Here is a 21,258-nt window from a genome sequence, read left to right as displayed (position 1 = left end):
TCTAAAATTTGTAGTGTATACTCAAAGTCAGTTTTTATTGTAACCAAGCTCCTAAGAAAAACTTACATCCTTTGTGAGAAAATGGGGGGCCAGGAGGGGGGAGGCATGTTGTTGTTCCAAATCCTTTTTATTACATATTTGTATTCAACACTGTGTTACAGATACATAACAAATAGAAGTTCAGGTAGTTTTCATGAAAGCTGATACAATGATGCATCTTTAGCCAGAAGCAGTACTAACTGACTGTCACCTTTTCCTATGAGGTGTTAAATATAATTGTGCTGTGCACATCAAAGCTTTCAAGTCATCCTCATTAAAGTTTCCTCCTGGAACTATCACCATAACAACAGATAGCCAAATAGAGAAGAAAGTGCTATCAAATACGATGTCTGAATTTTTCCAGCCATGACAAGTCCAAGAGTAAGATGAACATCCAATCTATTCCCTAATCCTACCACCAGGGAAAGATGTGCTTTTATCCAATTAATAATCTTCCTAGAACAGAAGAAAGGAAAATGAAACAGAAATTATTCTTTGTTGTTGAAGCTTCACTGAACCATGTGTATTTGTAGCATAGTGACTAGATCACGGCCACTTGAAATCAGGGATGCACATTCTGTTCATTCCAAGAATCACAGCTGAGCAACAGCAGCAAAAAAGGAGGGGGAAAAAGTCGCTCCTGTATTATTTACCTCAACACAGTTTCCATTAATGAATGAGCTAAAAGTGCTGCTAAGAAATAGAATTTCAAAAGTACACACTTCCTTGACAGACAGTGTATTATTGCCCATTAGTATCAAAATATATGAGACCTTCCTTTCTGTGCAGATGCAGAACCCTTGTAAGGTAAGATTAGGATTATAATTGAAGTAATTTCTTTTTTCATTTACAGTATTAATAAATGTCCTAGAGTATTTTAGGAAGGATTTCTTGTACTTTTTCGGGATGGTAAAAAGCAGGAGGAGAAATTGATGCAACTGGATTATCAAGGTTAGGAAGGCGTTCAGCCAGTTCCTCATATTTTTGAAATGCCTACACTCTTAGGAGCACAAAACATATACACAATTAAAAGAGTCAGTTTAATTTGTGACACATTAGTCCAATAAAAACAAACATATGTGCTTGTGGGGTTTTTTTCTCCTTCACAGACAGCAGCAAAAAAAATGCTGCCTTATAGGTCAAAATTCACATGTTTTGGAGATTTTCCATCTCCTGTGTCCTTTCAACATCTATATTCCACAGCTGGGAATATATGAGATTGCTATCATGCACCAGTTTGCAATGAAAACTTCTTGTCATTGTATAAAAGTTTTTAAGTTCAGTCTAAATCATTTTGGTGTCTTATGGGCTGAGATAATAGCTAGAACTCTAATGTTGTGCTGGTAGAAGGAAAAATTCACTGTCACATACCTGCATGTAGTATTGTAAATATTGTTTAAGGGAAAATATTTTTATTTGTGTGGAAAGTAATCAAAATAGATTTTCTTGCCAAATAACGAAAGTTTTTCTTGCCAAATAGAATTTTTTTCTTCCTATTATATAATAATTATTATATAATAAATCAGATACCTGGCTGGATACTAAAAGCAAGTGGATCTATTTGTTAACCTGCAAAAAATGTCATGTATAATTGTTGTTCTTTCCCCCTTAATCCTACAGATGAAAAACTAATCTATAATGAATAATTTATTCCAATTTACATTTTTTTCCTGCTTCTGAGGAACCCACAAGTGTATTAAAATTCCCTTATGAGTTTATATTTTTCATTTTTGATTACAGTATTTCACACCATTTTTTCCTACTATTTGCAAGCACCATTTGTTTGATTAGTGGTACATATGAATGCACTGTCATTGATTGTGAGTATCCATAGTCTGTATATTTCTTTGCTCTAACAAAATATAGTCCCTTGAATGTTGATCTGAAAATGAATTCAAGAAATAGAATCGAATGGCTACAGCAGATTTTTTAAAAATGTTTGACAGCATTTCCTGAAAAGAAATCTTTAGCCATTTGTTGAGCACTGCTAATCAGAGATTGTATTGACTGTTTGACCTTGAAACATCTAACTGTTTAAATCAGTTTGGATAAGCATTTAAAAGTCTGGATTATCCAATATATAAATATTTCGAGGTTTCCTGATGGCCTTTCTGAGGATACATAAAAGCAGATGTCTGAAGGTTTCTCAGGAAAGGTAAAGTCGTGTCATTGTAGTGAATGTATTCATGTGCAACATTTGAATGTCAGGCCTAGCCAGAGGGAAAAACATTTGGAACAACTTTCAGAAAAGAGGAAGGCTAAAGCAGGAAGGAGTGACTCACCATACACTTTTTCCTTTAGGTGCCTTTGAAACTTGCCTTACCTTCTCACTTTGAAAGCAGTTCATTGGGTGTGAATTAGGGTGGAGGGTGTAACTGGCAGCTGCTGTGCAGCCTCTGGGATCAAGAGGGGTGGTCCAGGGGGTGTGACCTGGTGTGTTTTAACCACAGCCAAGGACTAAGCCACACAGATGCTCAGTTCCCTGGTGAGATCAGGGAGACATTCAGAGGTGTAAAAGTGAGAATGAGAAAACTCTTGGATTGAGACAAGATAGTTGTAGTGGGTTGGCACTGGCTGGATGCCAGGCACTCACAAAAACATCTCTATCACTCCCCTCTGCAACTGGACAAGGGAGAGAAAATACAATGAAAGGTTTATGAGTTGAGCTAAAAACTAGGAGAGAAGTCACTCACCAAATACTATCAAAGGCGAAACAGACTCAATTTGGAGATGTTAATTGAATTTATTACCAATAAAATCAGAGTAGGATAATGAGAAGAAAAATAAGACCTTAAAAACACTTCCCCTCCCACCCCCCATCTCCCTCCCATCTCTGCCTCTTCCCCAGGCTCAGGGAGACAGGGAATGGGGGTTGCAGTCAGTTCATCACAGGTTGTTTCTGCTGCTGCTCAGGGAAAGGAGTTGTACACCTGCTCCAGCATGGGCTCCTCTCTCCACAGCTCTGCAGATTCCTGCCAGGACCCTGCTCCAGCACAGGCCTCCCATCAGGTCACAGCCTCCTCTCAGGCATCCACCTGCTCCAGTGTGGTCTCCTCCCTGGGCTGCAGGTGGATCTCTGCATCCCCTGGCCCTCCATGGGCTGCAGCTGCCTCACCATGGTCTCACCACGGGCTGCAGGGGAATCTCAGCTCTGGCACCTGGAGCACCTCCTGCCCCTCCTTCTGCACTGACCTTGGAGCCTGCAGAGCTGTTCCTCCCACATGTTCTCACCTCACTCTTCTCTGGCTACAATTGTAAATAACTCTACAATTGTGCAATAACTCTTTTTTTTTTTTTCTGCTTAAATATGTTATCACGGAGGGGTTACTATCAACTCTGGTTGGCCCAGCCTTTGTCAGTGTTGGTTCTGTCCTGGAGCTGGCTGTCATTGTCTCTGCAAACAGGGGGAAGTCTTCTGGCAGCTTCTCACAGAGGCCACCCCTGCAGCCCCCGCCCCGCTACCGAAAGTTGGCCACACAAACCCAGTAGAACAGCTGCATGGGTAGACAGGGGGTGGGTTGAGAACTGGCCAAATGGCAGATCCCAGAGGGCAGTGATCAGTGCCCCAGGGTCTAGCTGGAGGCCTGTCACTGGTGGTGTCTGCCAAAGCTCAATACTGAGCCCAGTATTGTTTAAGGTATTCATCAGAGACTTGGATGAAGGAGCAGAGGCCTCCTCAGTAAGTTCACTGATGACACAAAGCTGGGAGGAGTGGCTGACACCCCAGAGGGCTGTGCAGCCCTGCAGAGAGACTTTGACAAGCTGGAGAGATCGGCAAAGATCTGTCTGAAGCTCATGAGACGCAAATGCAGGGTCCTGCACCTGGGGAGGAATAATTCCAGGCACCAGCACAGGCTGGGGGCCAACCTGCTGCAAAGCAGCTCTGTGGAGAAGGATGTGGGGGTCCTCTAAGGGCTGAGGTCTTGTTGGCAGTTTGTGAAACAGGCAATAGGCACGACAGATCGACATCCATGATTTGTACATAAGTGAAGAGTACTTCAGTAGGTCTGCTGCTATTGAGGCAATAAGTAATAGAATCATAGAACAGTTGGAGCTGGAAGGCACCTTACAGATCATCTAGTTCCAAATCTCCTTCCATGGGCAAGGTCACCTTTCTAGATCAGGTTGCTCCAATTCCCATCCAGCCTGGCCTTCAGCACTTGTAGGGATGGGGCAACATGGCTGGGCAAAGGCAGTGTTCAGTGCAGAATATTTGATCTGAGAATCTAGACTTTTCCACTCAAGATTAAAGCTACATTTTGGAAGAGTGCTTTATCCAAATCTAAGCCAAAGTTACTGTTGCTTTCTGATCCTGTTTTGGAGGACATTTGACTCTGGATCTGTATTTTTTCCTTCTGAATCAGAAGCTAGTAATGAACTTTCCAGTGATATTTTTTCTTCACATTTTTTAGAAGCTTTGGTGAGCCTTGCTGAGAGGTCTGATGTGAGTTTTGAAGTGACCTATCACTTGTTCCCTTATACCAGATGGAAAAAATTACCAAAACAGAATACATTTGGGACTAAAATACACATTGCTTTTGTATTTTGCCTCCACTTGCACTTTCACTCTTGGATAAAAAAGAGGACTGTTGCACAGAAAGCAACTCATCATAATATGAATACTTAGATGAGCTTCTTGCTTTTACAAGCAAATACCTAATTTGTTTGCAAGAAATCAGGTGGTCTGTCGAGACACTGTGAAGCTGGTACAGCTCCTACATCTAGGACAGCCAGCAATTTTAAATGCAAATATTCTCTCTCACCTCTCATTTCACTGATCAAACCAGCCAAACACAGATTCTTGTTATCTTTCGGAATAAGTGGAGAGCAGTGCTTTTACAAAATCACTGGAAGAGAACCATACAATAAGATAGATTGTGCTTTTAATGTCATGCTGTTCTTCCTCTCATTTCAAATTATTTCATATGAAAGCAAATGCCACATTTAACTATTTATTCTAAGATAAATGGTTATTTACATTTTTCAATAGTTTTCAAACAAACTGAAACAACTATTCTCATGCTTATTCAGTGACAACCTAGGCAATAAAAAGATTGATAATAAGAGGAATTTTTGTCACAATTTAAGATTTTGAAAAGAATAATCAGCATGTATATGTGACTGCAATCCACAAAACTGTGGATGTGGAGGCTTTGCTTAATAATTAAAATAGGAATTCTTACTGCTTTTAAATCCATTCTGTCTGCCATTCCTGGATGTAGATGGAAACTGTATATAAAGATCTAAACTTCCTTTTCATGGCATGTTTGCTCCTGTGTTACTGCTTTAATAAATATGTTAAAGTGAGCAATTGATACTTTTCAAGTCCCTTCCTATAATCACTGTACGACATTGTCAATGAGAGTGAGGCCTGGGCAACTAAGAAGACTTTTTAAGGTTATTCCAAACCCTGAAAGAGTGAAACATAATATTAGATATAATAAGAGGTAACAGGGACTACTTTGTTTTTCTTTTTTTTTTCCCTAAACTGTTTTTTCCAAGTTTTAAGATGTGGCACTTGTCTATTTCTATGCCTTTTCTGGGTGAGAAGAAAAAATCAATGAAGAATGTAGCGAGACTAAAGATCATTTGAATAAAGCTGGAATTATAGACATGGGAATCTGCATGGCTGAACAACATATTGATTAAATATGATTGATTAGCTATTTATGCCCAAGGCACTTAAAAAAGAGCTAAGCTATATTCAGCTTGTACCTGCTGTGACTTGAAAAATCGAATTTTCTTTTTAGTACAATAACAATAAATAAGATAATGTTTATATTATCTGAAAAATCCTACTGAGGTTTAGAAGGATACTGTGAATGGCAGCCTGATGAAGGTATAGTGGATTTATTCAGATTCTGGATAATATTGTCCATGAAAAGTATAAATATATTTATTGTGAAAAAGTCCAGCAACATAAATACAGAGTTAGAGTAATGGCAAGGTTTTAATGTTTTTCCAAGAACAGAATCCACAATCAGTACTAAATCTGTAGTGTCTGGGTCTGCAGGTCTAGAGTTTTTTGCTTACCTGTGCAAACTGAAGTTCGTATCTTCTTCATAAAGAATCAGACTGAATAAATAAGGCTTGCCTCATGAAACCAGAAGAACTGTCCTGAGAGCAGTGCAGTACTAAAGTGAATACTGCTTTCAGACTCATCTGTGCTTTTAATTTCTCACATATTGATAATATGGTCTAAATCAGACTTTATTGTATTATTTTCTTGATTTGAATTGATTTTTTATTTGATTGTCATAATCATAGTTATTCAAAAGTCTTCAGCGATAAAATACATAAAACTCTTACATCTGTTTATTAATGTTGCAGAAGTATTTTTTTGTGGGGGATAAGTTCTTCTGTCATCCCCTTCATGCTGTCCTTACTTGGCAGAAATAATTCTCTCCTTGACATTAGTTACCAAGTTTTCAGATGAAAATTAGTTTCTATGCTAGACAGAGTATAAAAGAAAATGCTGATGCAGCTGTACATGTTTTAGTATTATAAATGATGTTATTACAAGTACAATGTAATAAATATTTATATTTGTTATACAGAGGTCTAAGTGAAGGGCATCTCTCCATTGATGATCCAGCCTGCATATGGTCCTTAAATATTCATAGTGTATGCAGTTGTATTCATAAGATCCTACATAAAAAATATATGTAGTGTTATCCACAGAGGCAAATTTGTCTGCATCATGCAATGCATCATTTGATCCTTGAACAATGTGATTGTTCAGGAGCCTATTACGAAAAATGCATGTCTACTGTCATTTAGCTCAGTTGCAACTTCTCACTCCATTATTTGTCTGATGGAGAACAGTCTAGACTGGTACAAAATAACTCTACAGGCATTTGCAGGCTAAACAGTATCAGTTGACTGTATCTCTGTGAAACCAGGGTCTCTATATGGGGCTGGAACAAAAGCAACATAGGGTAGAACCAATGTGATTATAACATACATTCTCCCCTTTATTCCCGAAATGGCTGGTTTTATACAGTGTCAGATAGTTTACAGTTGCAGGTGCATTTCTATTGGCATTCAGCATGAGAAAGAATGCAAACAATCTTAGTTTAAGGCAGCCACCGTGTTTCTATCCTAACTGTTCTAGCTAAAGCATGCACACACCTTAACTTAATTTCTAACTGCGCCACAGGTTTATCTACTACTACATGGGCCCAAATCTGAGGCCCAGTTTGGGATAGCTCAACCTTCACCCCATAACACATCCTGCTCTTGCTACATCTCTACCCATGCTATCCTTTTGCAACAGACTGCAAGGCAAAAGATAGTTCTTTGGGTTTGGGGTTTTTTTTTTAACAAACTCATACAAACTTAAAGAATTGCTCTTCAAGACTTGGGACAAGTCTAATTTAATTAGAATTATTGAGAGTTCAGTTACTGTGTGAATTCAGCTCAGTTAGAAGGAAGCCTTGGTTTTTTTCTTTCAATTCTAAAAGTTACTTAATGATATTTAGTCCACTGAGGTACTAAAAAGCAAAACAATTTTGGACCTCAAGGTCCATCAGTTTCTGGGGAAACAGACACATCTGCCCTCGGTGAGTGCAGAGACTTCAGCTGTGCCAGACATCAACAGAAGCTTGGAGCTCTGTTTTTGGGAAGGGCTCTGGAAAGTAAGATGCTGTGGCACTTAACATTATCCCACCAACATTGCTTCCAGCATATCTGTGGTACTTGTGCTTTTCAATCTAGTCTTTGGTGAACTCAGATTAGTGACTTTTTAATAAAGTAGATATACAGAATGCTCTTTATATCAGTAGATTCCATGTACAGAGAATGGAAAGAGAATTTATAGTTTGTGTATTATTTATTAAGAATTTGCATTGTAGCTAAAGATTGAGCTTGATTAATGTAGCAGAATTTAGGAACTGTTTCATATTAATTGAACATTTACATGGCTTGTTCCAAAATAGTATTTTAAGTTTTACTGGGAGTTTATTTAGTGTATTTAAAAAACGCTTCCCGTTCCGGACCTTTCATTGGAGTTCATCTGTTTTTTCTCTTTTATACATTTGTGATATTGTCATCTTGCAGAAATACTTCTGAATGAAACTGTAGAAATACATCTTTAGCAATTGCACTTAAAATAAAATGCAAATATTACAGACTGCAGGTCAGTTTCATTCACTGGTTGATGGGCCTTTTAGCCAATTGCCTATATCCATACACTTATTGCTTACTCAGGAAAATGGAAGAATAGAAAATGTATCTGGTAAATTAAAGGTCTGAACTGAACATAGGAAGAAAAAGGATGTGCTGGATGAATTGTCTCATGGATTGGCACATAAGCACCTCCCTAGCAATATGGCTGTTCTTTCTGGATGTTTAAGGAAGGCTCAAGTATATATGTGAGCTTTTATTTTCATAGATCTGGGAATGTATGTATGTACCATGACTGGATATTGTTATAGGCAAAGCTGACTAAAGGTGTGCCTAGAACTCAGGATATCTGCTGATAACCCTGCAGCTTCTTCCCCAGCTGCATCACGTGAATGTCCTGTTATCTACTGATTTTGGAAGGAGGAGGTTTGACTCTCTGTCGTAGTATTTCCAGTAAAACTTTGTGTCATTATAAAGATATGTGCTTATACTCTGATACAGATGTGTGTGTGTATATATATATATATATATATATATATATATATATATATATTATCTGTAGCTAAATCACATAAAAATATGGTCCATTTCTTCCAGTCCATCTGTTTATGACAACTTGATGCTGCACAGAGCTGCTCTACAGGAAGCAATGTGCATGAGGAACTGTGTAAAGAATCAGTCTGAAGGATCAGTGACATAAAAATTAAAGCATTTGTTTTCTTTCCTAACAATAAAATGTAGGGAAAAAAATGGAAATATAGGAAGGAAAGAAAAAATACTAGCAAGTGTCCTAAAGGAGTAAGTTCGAAGAATAGTTTTACTTGTGTTATCACATGGACTGGATGAAGGCCACTCTTCTTTTGTTTTGCAATGATGGTATTGTTAAACAAAAGTGACTGGAATATTCACAGGAATACCTCTGTTATGTAGGTAGACCAATGTAGTTCTGCTAATTTTTAAAACAATTGAAAACAGGTACATTTTATCAAAAGTGCAGACTTAGTGTACTTCTTTAAACTGCAGCAAAAACATTGTGAAAATTGATTTTGTTATGAAACACAGTACCTTGAGTTTGACCTACAGGACTCTTAGAGAGAGCAGCAATCACTAGAAAAGTAAAAGACTAGAGATGAAAATGTTTTTTCTCCATACAGACCTGGTTTTTCATTGTGAAATTATGGTTGCCTGCATTTTAATATCTTTTACAATCACTGTAAGTGCTGTTACTCATAGATACCTACTGTTGTTTTATAGCTCTTGTTATGCTGTAAAAATCTGTGGAGTGCCACATCTGAAATCATAGAGTGCAGTGGGGCTTTTTTTCAGTGAAATTATATAAGTAAATGCTTCTTACATAGCAGAATCATAAGAACACCAGGACCCAAGCATGACCCTGTACTACTTCGTGCAATAATATCAAAGCACATTTAAATATTTCTTAAAATCAATATATCTATGCAAGTGGAGTACATAACATTGCATATAAGTTTCTGAAAAGGTGCTTGAGTTGTGGCTTTGATGTTCATACTGTCCTCCAACATTTTCTGGGCAAGTTAATGAGGTTCTGAAATGAAGTTATTAATAAACCATTAGATAATATACTAACATGAATTCTTTTGATCACCCAGGGTCTTTAAGACACAAACTATTTAAGTCTAAATGGGGACACAGAAGCCTAAAGGTTAGAAACTCGTATTGTGGAGTTCTTTCCATTCTTTTATCTGGATGTTCCAGTCTCTTAATATTGTCTCTAACTGTTCAGCCTTGCAGCTTCTGACATCCAAATTTTTAGAAAGCTGAAGTTAAGAGAAAAAAATCAAACAACCAGGTATACCAAAAATGAGTCTTATTTGGGGCAAATATATAAAATAATGTACTATACTGAAGTATTTTAATACTTATTTTTATATTTTTGTTTCTTTTACTATGTATTAGAATCACACTACTTTTCCCAGTTTCTTTTCTCAGTTCTTTTTTTTTTCTTCCCAAAAATCCTTAAAAAATCACCTTATGAACACTACTTATTAATCTGAGAACTAAACTATAAAACAAGCAAGTATACATTTGAACAGTGCATATTTGTGTATTGTAAAGTAAATTGGTTTAGTCTGATGCTGCACCATTTTACTCAAGATTGATCTCTACAATGTCATGTAGCCCATGAATTTGTCTTTATAAGGGCTTTGCATGTGTATACCAATCCTCACACATGCTGCAGCAGGAAGTTTTCTGAAAAAATAATGTATTTAAAAGAAAATGCATTGGAATTCAAACTGTATTTCCTTCTATTTTGGCAACCAGTTAACATCAATCATTTTTCTTTTTGGACAAACACTACTTGCACGATTTAACTGACATGCAGAATTAAGATGCATGCTTCTTTCTTTTGAAACAAATCTTTTTTTAAGAATAGATATTTCTCTTTGTATTACCTGTTGTCAAAAAAACAAACAAACAACAGAATTAGTCTTGGATTGGTTTGCTTTGCTTTTCTTGCCAAAATTTTTCATATACATGAAAGCTTAACAAGTTTTTTTTAGTTTTACTTAGCTATAAATAACAATAAAAGAATCAGTGCCTATAAATGAAAATTAGTTTTGGAATTTTGGATTTGCAAGTATTTTGACACAACTTACATAGATGATATGCAAATAAACAAAAACATTTATAAACAAATACAGGTAAATCAAGTTTGTGTAAATCAGACTGTAAGGGAGATGCAGAAGAGATCTGTGTTTTATTGCTAGTTAAATTTTGCCAAATTTTCATGTGGATACTGCAGCTCAGAGAATGAGAAAAATAAAAATAAGAAAAAACAGAGAATCACTGAAATGCAGTGGAGCCTGAGTGCATCTATCAAATAAATTAGAAGCAGCAAAACTTTGGTCATTTTTCACTTTCTTTGAACAGCCATTTTACTTTCTTGCAAGGCCACCTTTCATGCAAACACCCTAAACAAATAAATCCAAAAAGCCATTTGGAGCTTTTCTAACTTATTACTCTTGAGGTGCCTATTGTACGTTGCCATTTTGTAAAAGTAAAAAAAGTGGCCTGTTTGTGCTAAACATAGCACAAGTAGGGAAAAAAGGTAATTTTCATTGAGTTTTGTTCATTTCACTCGTGTTCAATTGTTATTTGTTAAGGGGTAAAAAACCTCCCATGCAAGTGATTTGTCTTGTATCTGCATAGTCTTATTGTGTATCGTTGTGATGTATATTTACAAGTGAGGTTACAACAGTTGTAGTTGTAGGCAAGAGCTGCATGGCTGAATCAGTGCTCAGAATCATAGAATCAAGAGGGTTGGAAAAGACCTCCAAGGTCATCAAATCCAGTCTTTGACCAAACACCACCTGGTCAATGAAACCATAGCACCAAGTGCCATGATTAGCTGTTTCTGGAACACCTTCAGGGACACTGACTTCACCACTTCCCTGAGCAGCCCGTTGGAACATCAAACAGTTCATTATGTGAACTGTTTCCGTTTCCATGCACAGTGCAGTGTGAAGGGGACTGAGACTGTTTAACTTGGGCAGAATAAATTGCAGTCCAGAGGTATCCACTTGAGTTGGGAGCATCAGAAATGAAGCAGAAGAAAATCTGCAAGTCAGTGTCTCACATCTTGGATGAATGAAATCCTGGATGAAAAAAACCAAAAAAGTGAAGGGAGTACTTTTATTCTGGTCTTCTAGATTCTTTTTAAAAGACTCAAGCTCTTGCAGAATGCCTACAGAAGTAACATGCATACCTCTCCACTACAGCAGGCTCAGTTCTGGGAGCAGGATTTGCCTTCCTGCAAGCCAAACAATGATACCTAAGTACCTAAGTGGAGAGGATCAAGGGTCATTCAATGCTCTTTTATCATCCTTTCCAAGAGGGCAACTAAAGGGTACTAAACAGTACAGCACTATTGGTACCATTCTTAATTGTCTGGGATGGGTACCATTCTTAATTGTCTGTGTTTTCCTGTTTTCAAGTTATCTCTGATGTCCTCAGTTCTTGTAGGTTTCCTTTGTTTATCCAGGATCCAAAAATTTAAGATCCTAAATTGCACAAAATTTGCAAACAAAGTAAGCTTCGAAGTCCTTAAATTACTTCTGAACAGAGGACTTAAATTCTAAATAACTTAGATTACTTTTTCCATGCTATTCATTTTGTAGAAAACTTACAGTGGAGTGGGGGAAATAATTTTAGCTTTTAAAAAAAAATCCTACCTATCTATTTTGACAGAGTCTACGACCTTTCTAGGAGGAAGGTGGACTACAGTGTGGCAGAGAGGCAGTACTGTTTTGATAGTCCTTGACTGAAGGAGCATGTTGAGGTGAAATTCAGCTTTGAAAGAAAACACTTCTAAAGACCCTATTTTCCTGGGGACCTCAGTAGTTGTGTACAGAGCACATAGTCATTTGTTGTTTGGGTTGGAGGAAGGGAATTGTTACAAAGAACTAAACTTCCACTCTGTTTGGAAAATACCAGCTCACCCGTCCTTGATCAGAATATTTGAGGATAAGCAAACAGGTCACTGAATAAAGTCTGAGTGACTGTTTAACATTCTGTAGAGCAGAAATAATTAATGAATTCTGAAAGCTCTTAAAATAAATTTCCCAGCTTCAGAAACATGAGGCTTTTCCCTCCCTATTTGGGGGATAATCTCATTAAACAATTTACATCAGAACTGTGTATCTGTGCTGCCGTAGTAAGTACAAGTGTACAAATTTTTATGACTTTGGTGTTGAGTAGCTATGATATAAAACTGGAACACTATTTTAGAGAGGATATAGCCTTTAAGAAATTTTCATATATTTTCAATCCTCTCAAAATGATGCCTCCTGATGTAATAATTTGTTTTGTAAAGAACACTTTAGCTCTTCTAAAAGTGCTGGTTAATTTTACACTGTAAGTTTCATTTCTGTAGGTTGTATTCTTGAACTGTTCTGAGATTTTCTGACCTTCTTTGAAAAATAAAATGAAAAATCCAAGCATATAGTTTGTTTCTAAATTCAAAGGATTATGAACCTAATGCTTATTTATTTCTCGACATCTGCCTGATGCAGCCTATAATTTTATGTTTGCTTTATAGTTTCCTTATTAGGGAAAAAAAATTTCTGAAAGTCATTGTAGAAATTCTGAAAAGAGTCCAAATGTTGCTGTAGCCTACTTCATCCATTGAGAGGAAGAGAATATAGTGGTAAAGAAAATGAACACTAAATTAACAAAACCAGCAGGAGTCTTAGGGTTGTTGCTTAATCATCAGAGTGCTTAAGACTGTACTTATATATACTATCTGTTTAGCTCTTGGAAATAAGGATAGTCACACTTGATATTGGCAGGTGGTCATGTAAGTCTGATTTCATCTCCTGAGTGAAATTCAGAAGTGTAAACAATGTAATAAGACAAAAAATCCATAAATTATTCACTGTTAATCCAAAGTGGCTATTCTGAAAAAATAAGAAAAGCGAGAACAGTTGTACTTCTAGCTATTTCCAAGAAAATTACTGCTTGATGGGCTGAAGCAGATTTTGGTACCCTGAGATACTCCTGGTTGGGCCACCCAGCAAATGTCCAAGAGTGTCACTATGTCATCTTACTCTTCCCAGCAATAGGCTTAAAAACCTTAAGGTCTGGGAGTAGCAATAACAATTTTCAAGCCTGATGCAGTCAGTAAGGAGTTACTGTGCAGAGATACATTTTTTCCAAGAATGGATTTAGAATGACAGTGGGATGAAGCTCCTAGAAGTCACTGATGTTACTCTGGTTGGTACCTGGCGGTCAAGAGAAGGGGGGATCTCTTTTACTGCACATAGGCTGAGGCTGCAGTAGAAGCTGTAAACTTCAAAATAACATTTCAATGTGTGCCAAGAAGGAAAGGACTTGTCCCAAGACGGTGGTGCAATGTGCTCTTTCAACAAGAATTTTGAGTAGACTCAGTCAATAGAGGCAGAGTATCTCTGTCAGACAAAGCAGAAATTTTAAGTAATAATTGCTGAAATGTTAGTACAGTCCAATTGTGATGACTTGATTTATTTATTTTAATTGATACAGTTGCTTCCAGAATTTCAGATTAGCAGTTTCGATTTAAATATGCCTAAAGCAAATCACAAAAGACAAATTGACTTTGGATTTGAGTTGCTTGCCCTTTATAGTCCTTGGAGGAGTACAAGTACAGATAAATGCCCAACAAAAATCTTGTTTAAATTTTATTAAGCAGCTGTCAAAGACACAGGAACTATCCTTTACCAATCCTGGAGAAAAAGCTCATCATGGGTAATCTTTCAACTAAGAGGCTTATTGAGCAAAACAGGAATGTAAAAATTATTCCAAAGGGTGCTCGCCACTGTCTGAGCTGCCCTTGTGATTTACAGCCACAATACCATTCCCTGCATGAATTTCAGGATATAACAATCTGTCAGTTCTCAAAGATGTAAAGTCATCCCTGGGAGATAACTGAGCCAGTCTCACAGTGATGGTCATGTCAGAACATGACTGTAATTTCTTTGCTAAATAATAACTGGTGTTGTGATTTGGAACGTCATGCTTTAGGTGTAAGACTAATAATCCTATTAAACTAGAAATTGTAAGATACTGTAGGTACTAATCTAGACTGAAATAATGTATCAGATCCTTTTCACAGTAAATAGGAACAGAAAAAGGCCCATAAAGACCTTGGAAAAAGAATGGGATGTTGTAACTAAGTTATTTAATGAGATGTAAAATGTTCACAGTATTTTTTACTAAGATATGGGAAACTAGAGAGTTCCAATTATCTTCAGTTGTGAAGTGCTATGATTTTATTTATTTATTTATTTATTTATTGTGTTTATCTAAGATTCCAAGTTGTTTAGCTAGTGTACAGATATAAGACGAGCACACATTGTTCTCTGAAAGAGTTTCCATTGTGTGTAGGAATTTTCTCTAGTGTTATGTTGGTTCTTAATGTCATCAGCGTGGGGACTGAGCACCATAAGTAAGCATATTAAGTGAGCCTGATTCTTTTAGCTAGAAGTCCTTTGTTCCATTGAGGATGATCATAATTTAAACCAGCTGTATCTGAGTTAGAACTTGTGTATGTTTAAAGAAATCAGTAAGTTTTGGCTGCAGTGAGAGGGAAAGAAATTTGGGTTGTGAAAGCTTCATACTGAAGCTCACTCCATCATCTCTGGCTGGTTCCTGAGGAGGTTCTGGCTCAGGAACAGGAACTGTAAACTTGTGGTTTACAGTACACTACCAGACCCTGCATGAAAGTCATGACACAATTGTGTGTTGATGCTAGAAGCTGCAAAGCTTTAATTCCTCATGAAAAGTTCCATTCTTTCTGATAATGCAAGATTTCAGCCAGCCTCTGATGAGTATGTCATCGAAAATTTTCAGTCCAGTTAGCATTTGGAATAAGAAAATCTGCACCTTCAACATTCTCTCTAGAGAGAAAGGGAGCTCTAATGTGTGCAGAAGAATGAGGACTTAGATACTGCATGTGGCACTAGTCAGATTTTGCTAACCAGTGGTGCAGATATGCCCCATTATGACATTGTATTCTGGTTTTCAGGCCTGTTCTCTCACCCTGTTTAGATGTATAGTGAATACATAGGTGGGAAAGCTCAGAAACCGTGAACTTCCCAACTAGACTTATTCAGAGTATACTGATGTCTATGAACAGGATGTGTGAAAGTATCAGATATGTTTGTAATTGTCTTTAACCAAGCCAGAAGAAGTTCTTACAGAGGAATAAATTCTATTGAACTTTGCACTTTGAGAAAGATAGTTTTTAATGAAAATTGTTGCCCATGAAGTAGGTGGGAATGCAATGAAAATATGTTCCTGCCTCTGTTCGCAAGTTGTCCTAATATTATCTGATCGTTGGGGTGCTTCCTGCACTTTCTGTGAGTCATATGCTCTGCACATTAAAGTTATTAGCATAATGTCTGAGTATTTTTAAAATGTGTTTATATTAACTGCATAGATTTTCTTTTTTGGGACAAGTAACCACAATATGGATAATGATCCATTCATATCTGTATTATACATTAAAAAAAAAAGAAAGGTAAAACAGAAACTGAGAACTATGCTCTTGGTATTTTTCTTTGCAGCCTTACTGCTGCCATGCAACCTTTCCTTCACTATAGATTTCTGACAGAAAAAATACAAGGGTTGCTTTTCTTGCAGCCATCCCTCATAGATATTGCTGATTCATGCAACACACTGTCTGGATACTGAACCTTTTGATCTTCTGGACCTGGATTTATTCTTGATACTGCTGACTTTACTAAAAAGCCATTTCATGATGAGGGCGAGACGAAAAATAGAGTCACGCTCCAACGCCATGTCTTCTATTCTTCATATTTTTTTTCCATCTCCTCTGTTGTCAACCAGAAGCATTCTGCTCCAATTTATAGATGGTGCCTCTTTCAGCATATCTCATTTTTGGTATCTTTGATCTAAGTTTTGAGAACTGGAATATAAGATATATGATGCGGAGGTCTCTTCTGAATGCCTGACTTGTGTCTGCCAGCTGCAGTTTGTAGGCAGTGTGTCATCACTGTCACAGTGAATGTGGTATTAAAAAGCACATTCATCTTGCCAGATGAGTCTTTTTTCAGCATGTATGTCAGAGATTCTAAAAATAGCTGTTGGTTTCAAAGGAGTCTACAGTGAAGAGAAAAATAGCCAAAATACAGAGACCTCTCATATTGCATTCTCTTAATTACCTACCCAAACCCATGGAATTAGCATTGTAGCTACTATGCTTTATTTATCAAGTCATGAAAAAGCAAAGCCTGGACTAAGACATGTACATTCTGAGAAAGTGTGGACCAGAGTCTGGAAGTGGAAAGAGTAGGTGAAAGCTCACTGCTGTTGCTATGTATCAGGGTCCAGTCCTTAAGGTATTCTTTTTGGAAGGATGCTTGGTTGAAAACTGCGTACAACAAGAGCCAGCAATCTTGCAACAAGCAAATCCAACTCATATACATGATTTTTAGGTCTCTTAGGAACTAACTTTAACAGAAAGTCTCTTAAAGTAGTCTTTGTCAAACACCAGGCACAAAGTTGTTTATTCCTGTATTTGAAATAGCGAGTTTGCTTGAATTAAAGATTATGCTGCCTGTCCTCTGAACTTTCATACATCTTAAATCTAAATTGAACAGAAGATGTTTTTTATTTTGGAAAGTCTGATTACCATGAAAGTCATTAGTAAGGAAAACTAAGTGTTGTGAGTTAATAATGATTCTAATTTTAACAGAATGTTCCTGTAGAATTTTTTCTTCTTGCACTGAAATGATTGATGTAGGTCAATCTCAACACCAGAGTTGTTCGACAAATGGCCTTTCTCCAGATGCACCACAGCTGGATGCAAAACTGCATCTTTTTCTATATGAAAACGCAAAAATATACGCTCACTAAGCAGTAGAAACATAATGGAAAAGTCATCTTTAATCTGTACAACAGATCCATTTCAATTTACTTAAGAGGCATAGCTGCATCTTAAATTACATAATAAAGTAGAAAACAAATCAAAGGGAGGGAACAATGAAAACAGTGCTTAAAATTTCAAATAACAGATTGAGAATTTGGGGTTAGATCTTGGGGAGTGAAATCTTCAACAAAGAGTATGAAGCAGAATTCAGATCTGGGTTGTCAGAATCTTCAGGGTTTGCCCCAGACTTAAGCCTTCTCATATTTCAGTCAATACCCCAGCTGCCCACTAAATGAGTTATTAAAAGGAAAACTGTAGGGAAAAAAAGGGAGATTGCTTGTTGGTCATTTTGGCATGTTTCTCTAATACTGGCAAAGGTATTTTATTTATATTACAAAGGTCATCTATATGAGAAACACTTGCTCCCATAACATTTTGTATTCCATACGGACTTATCATGCAGTTGTTTCAAATCACATTAGATTGCATAAACTTTTCTGCAGTGTAATGAAATGGAAAAAGGTTACAGATGCAGTGCATCAGATTAGTTGCACAAGAGCAGTATATATATCTTGCAAGCAATGACATATGCTGAGAGTGATACTCTTTCCAGCTTGCGAGTCAGAACTGTTTTATCCTGAGAATTATTCTGTTTCCTAAAACTGTAGCAAACAGATATTTCAGGAAGGGAGCAGTTGCAAGACTATCTTAGACTGTTTTTGCATCCATGCAAGTTATACATTCACTGATAATTAAAGTGCTTTGAAAGAGAATTGGCAAGAATAAAATAAACCTCCAGATTGTACAATTTTCTAGTGTCTAAAAGGAAATTGCTAGAATACATCTTGAGTAGGCAGTGGACCAGCTTTTTTATTTTGGATTTTAATTGGTACAAGTGTACTGAATCTGATTTAGAAACAAAGAAGAACCTCAATGAAACTTGCAGCAAAAAGGGAAAAGAGATGTGAGGAAGCAATAAAAATAAGGTAGAGAGAGCAGGTGATGAAAGCAAGCAAGAACAGCAAAATTTAATTTTCAAAGAAAAATGTAAAGATGGTGTTGAAATAAAAGAATGCATTCTAAGGAAAGACAGAAGTACTTGGAGCAGTGGAATAACATGCCTCAGTGAAACAGAGAGAGATTAAAATCCTGGCTGAGAGAATGAGAACAGAGCAATAAAACCTGCTTAGCTTGGGCTGAGAGAAAAGGATTACTCATAAAGAGGAGAAAAGGGAATGAAAGTAATGGAGTGGAGCAGAAACAGGAGAGGAGAGCATGAGAGAAAATGTTGGGAGTCTGACAAAATAAGAAATGACAGACATGGAAAGACCTGAATCCTAACCAAAGGACTTAACATGCTGGAGAATCATACCTGAAGAAAGGAGATTTTATTATTGTATCTGATTCTCCCCTTCCATTCTGCGTGGTTTTTGGTGGTGTTTTCTTGCATTGCTGCCTTGTCAGTCTCGGACAGGTCAGGACTGACTTTGTGCCCTTCTTCAGTTGTCTGCAATGTCCAACAGTTTCTCCCATGGTTGTCCCCTTAACCACAGGGCAGAACTGGCCATCTGTACTTGTGCTGTGAGACATATTCATGGCTCAGCAGGACTGCTCAGTTGTTCATAACAGACAATGCATGCCACTGCTTCTCTGAATGTGCATTTATGAAATTTATGAAGCTGAATGGTTCAATCAACCTGATACATTGCAGGAAGTCTAATAACAGCCAACACCTTGCTGGATTAGGTCTTGTATGCATGAAGAATTGAAGCCATGATGTATCAGGAGGTTGTACATCTTCTGCTTATCTATTTCACATCAGTAAACACCAGCAAAATCTCAAACTTCATTTTTCTCAAAATTTAAGAATTAAACGGACTTTCACGTTTTATGTGATACATATTTCTATTGTTAGAAGCACCATGAAATTCTTTGTCTGGAGACACATCTTTGGGGCTTTTATTTTAAGTTATTAACAAATAACTGTTTATTCAGCTTCAGAAAATTTTGATTATTTTCCTGAAATATTTTAGTAGGCCATTCTTTTTTTCCATTAGTCCTATCTCCTATCAAATTTTAAGAATACAGTCTTTTGTGAGATTATAACGTATGATGTTAACAGGAATGAGATGCTCACTTTCTAGCTTGTCACCAGGCAGCAGTTTAGACTATCTATTCACTTATACCTATTTGGGAATGACTATTTGGAGTAGACAGGTCTAGTTCTCTCTCAAAACATACCAGTTTCTTGAAAAACTTGATTCCTCTTGGGCTTAAACTGTAGTATTATCTGTAGCCACTATCCTACAAATTGTTGGGCCAGGCTGGCCTTTATTAAAAATAGCATCAATTACATACTTAAAACTGGCATAATAATGTAGGTTGACCTTCAGATATATTTCTCTGGTACAGGAAAGTATGATGGATGAACATGCTTGCTTACTTGTTTTAAACTCTGTCAAGGTGGCTGGTGGGATTTGGAAAGTATCCCTTGGTGCTTGTCACATGAATTGGCCATAATTCCTGGCCTTTGTACTTAATGTCCTAAATGTATTCATTATGCACAAACCATTCATGTGGAATTTATTGGTCAGTTATAAAATTTTGAAAACTTACTGTGCACTCTCTGATTCTAATTTTTCAAGCGTGTCATCCTTCCACTTTGAACAGTAACCGCTTGATGTTAAATGTATTTTGTTTTGTTCTTCAAAACAATATCCAAAATCAATTTATGACTTTAATGTGGGAGGCAACTTGCAGAAACTTGCTGGATTTAATAACATCTTTATTTATGTAAGTGGCACAATTATTATCTGGACTGTTCAATTTCTACACTGTAATGCAGACACAAAAATGCAAATGAAAGAATCTAAAGGATAAAACAAAGCTATGTTAGTAAGATAAGAAACATTGTAAACAACTTCCTCCTTCCCAAACAGTTCTTATATTAGCTATCCTACCAAATCCTGAGGCATCCAAGCAGCCTTTGAAATGCTTTGAACAATCAACAGTTTTATTCTTTATGTGCAATTTAGCCCTTGGAGCATCATTGTTGCTAACACTTTACTCTTACTGACATCTCCTTTTTTTTTTTTCCAGTTAAGTATACTAAGCAACAGTAGGAGTGGCATAATAAAATTGCACTAGAGAAAGATAAGATTTTACCTGCCATTCTGCTGGGCTCAGGTTTAACACTTGCTTTCAATACTAATTTTTTTAATCTGAACTTTCAAATTCTACTTGGATATGTTTGCATGTGTTTAAATTTGGGAGCCTTTGAGCCAGCAGGAGAATATTCTGCCTGTGCTTTTGAGCTATCTGAAGCTCTGTGGCAGTGTTGCAACAGCATTGCACTAAACCTCATCTGAATGCATGCTACTGAGTCAGATGCAGGCATCCTCACACTTTTTACTGACTTTACATTTACTTTCAGAATATTATCTAATCATATGCATAGGAGGGAATAAATAACCTAGTTTTTTAAAAAAAAAGTCCTTCTCAAAAAAGTTCTGCCTTTTCCCCTGCAGGAAGTCAGTGACTCATACTCCAAAATATGTATGGAAACACATGAAGGTATTCAGTCATTGAAAAATATTGAGCAATCCAGCACATTTCTGATAGTGTGGTATGCATTAAACTGAGGAGAGTAATGTGTGGCAAGTACCAACTGCTAGAGTGAGCTGGGATAA

The 21,258-nt window shown here is 36.9% G+C and overlaps 1 protein-coding gene across 1 annotated transcript in view; it reads left to right on the top strand.

Annotated features, from left to right (window-relative positions):
* Positions 1–21,258, top strand: part of KHDRBS2 (KH RNA binding domain containing, signal transduction associated 2) — a 319,671-nt gene that overhangs the window by 220,746 nt on the left and 77,667 nt on the right. The gene's annotated exons all lie outside the window — the stretch shown is intronic.

The sequence above is a fragment of the Prinia subflava genome, chromosome 2, assembly GCF_021018805.1.
Source record: "Prinia subflava isolate CZ2003 ecotype Zambia chromosome 2, Cam_Psub_1.2, whole genome shotgun sequence".
Lineage (NCBI taxonomy): Eukaryota > Metazoa > Chordata > Aves > Passeriformes > Cisticolidae > Prinia > Prinia subflava.
Note: the sequence above shows the minus strand (reverse complement) of the source record. Positions and strands in the feature narration are given on the sequence as shown.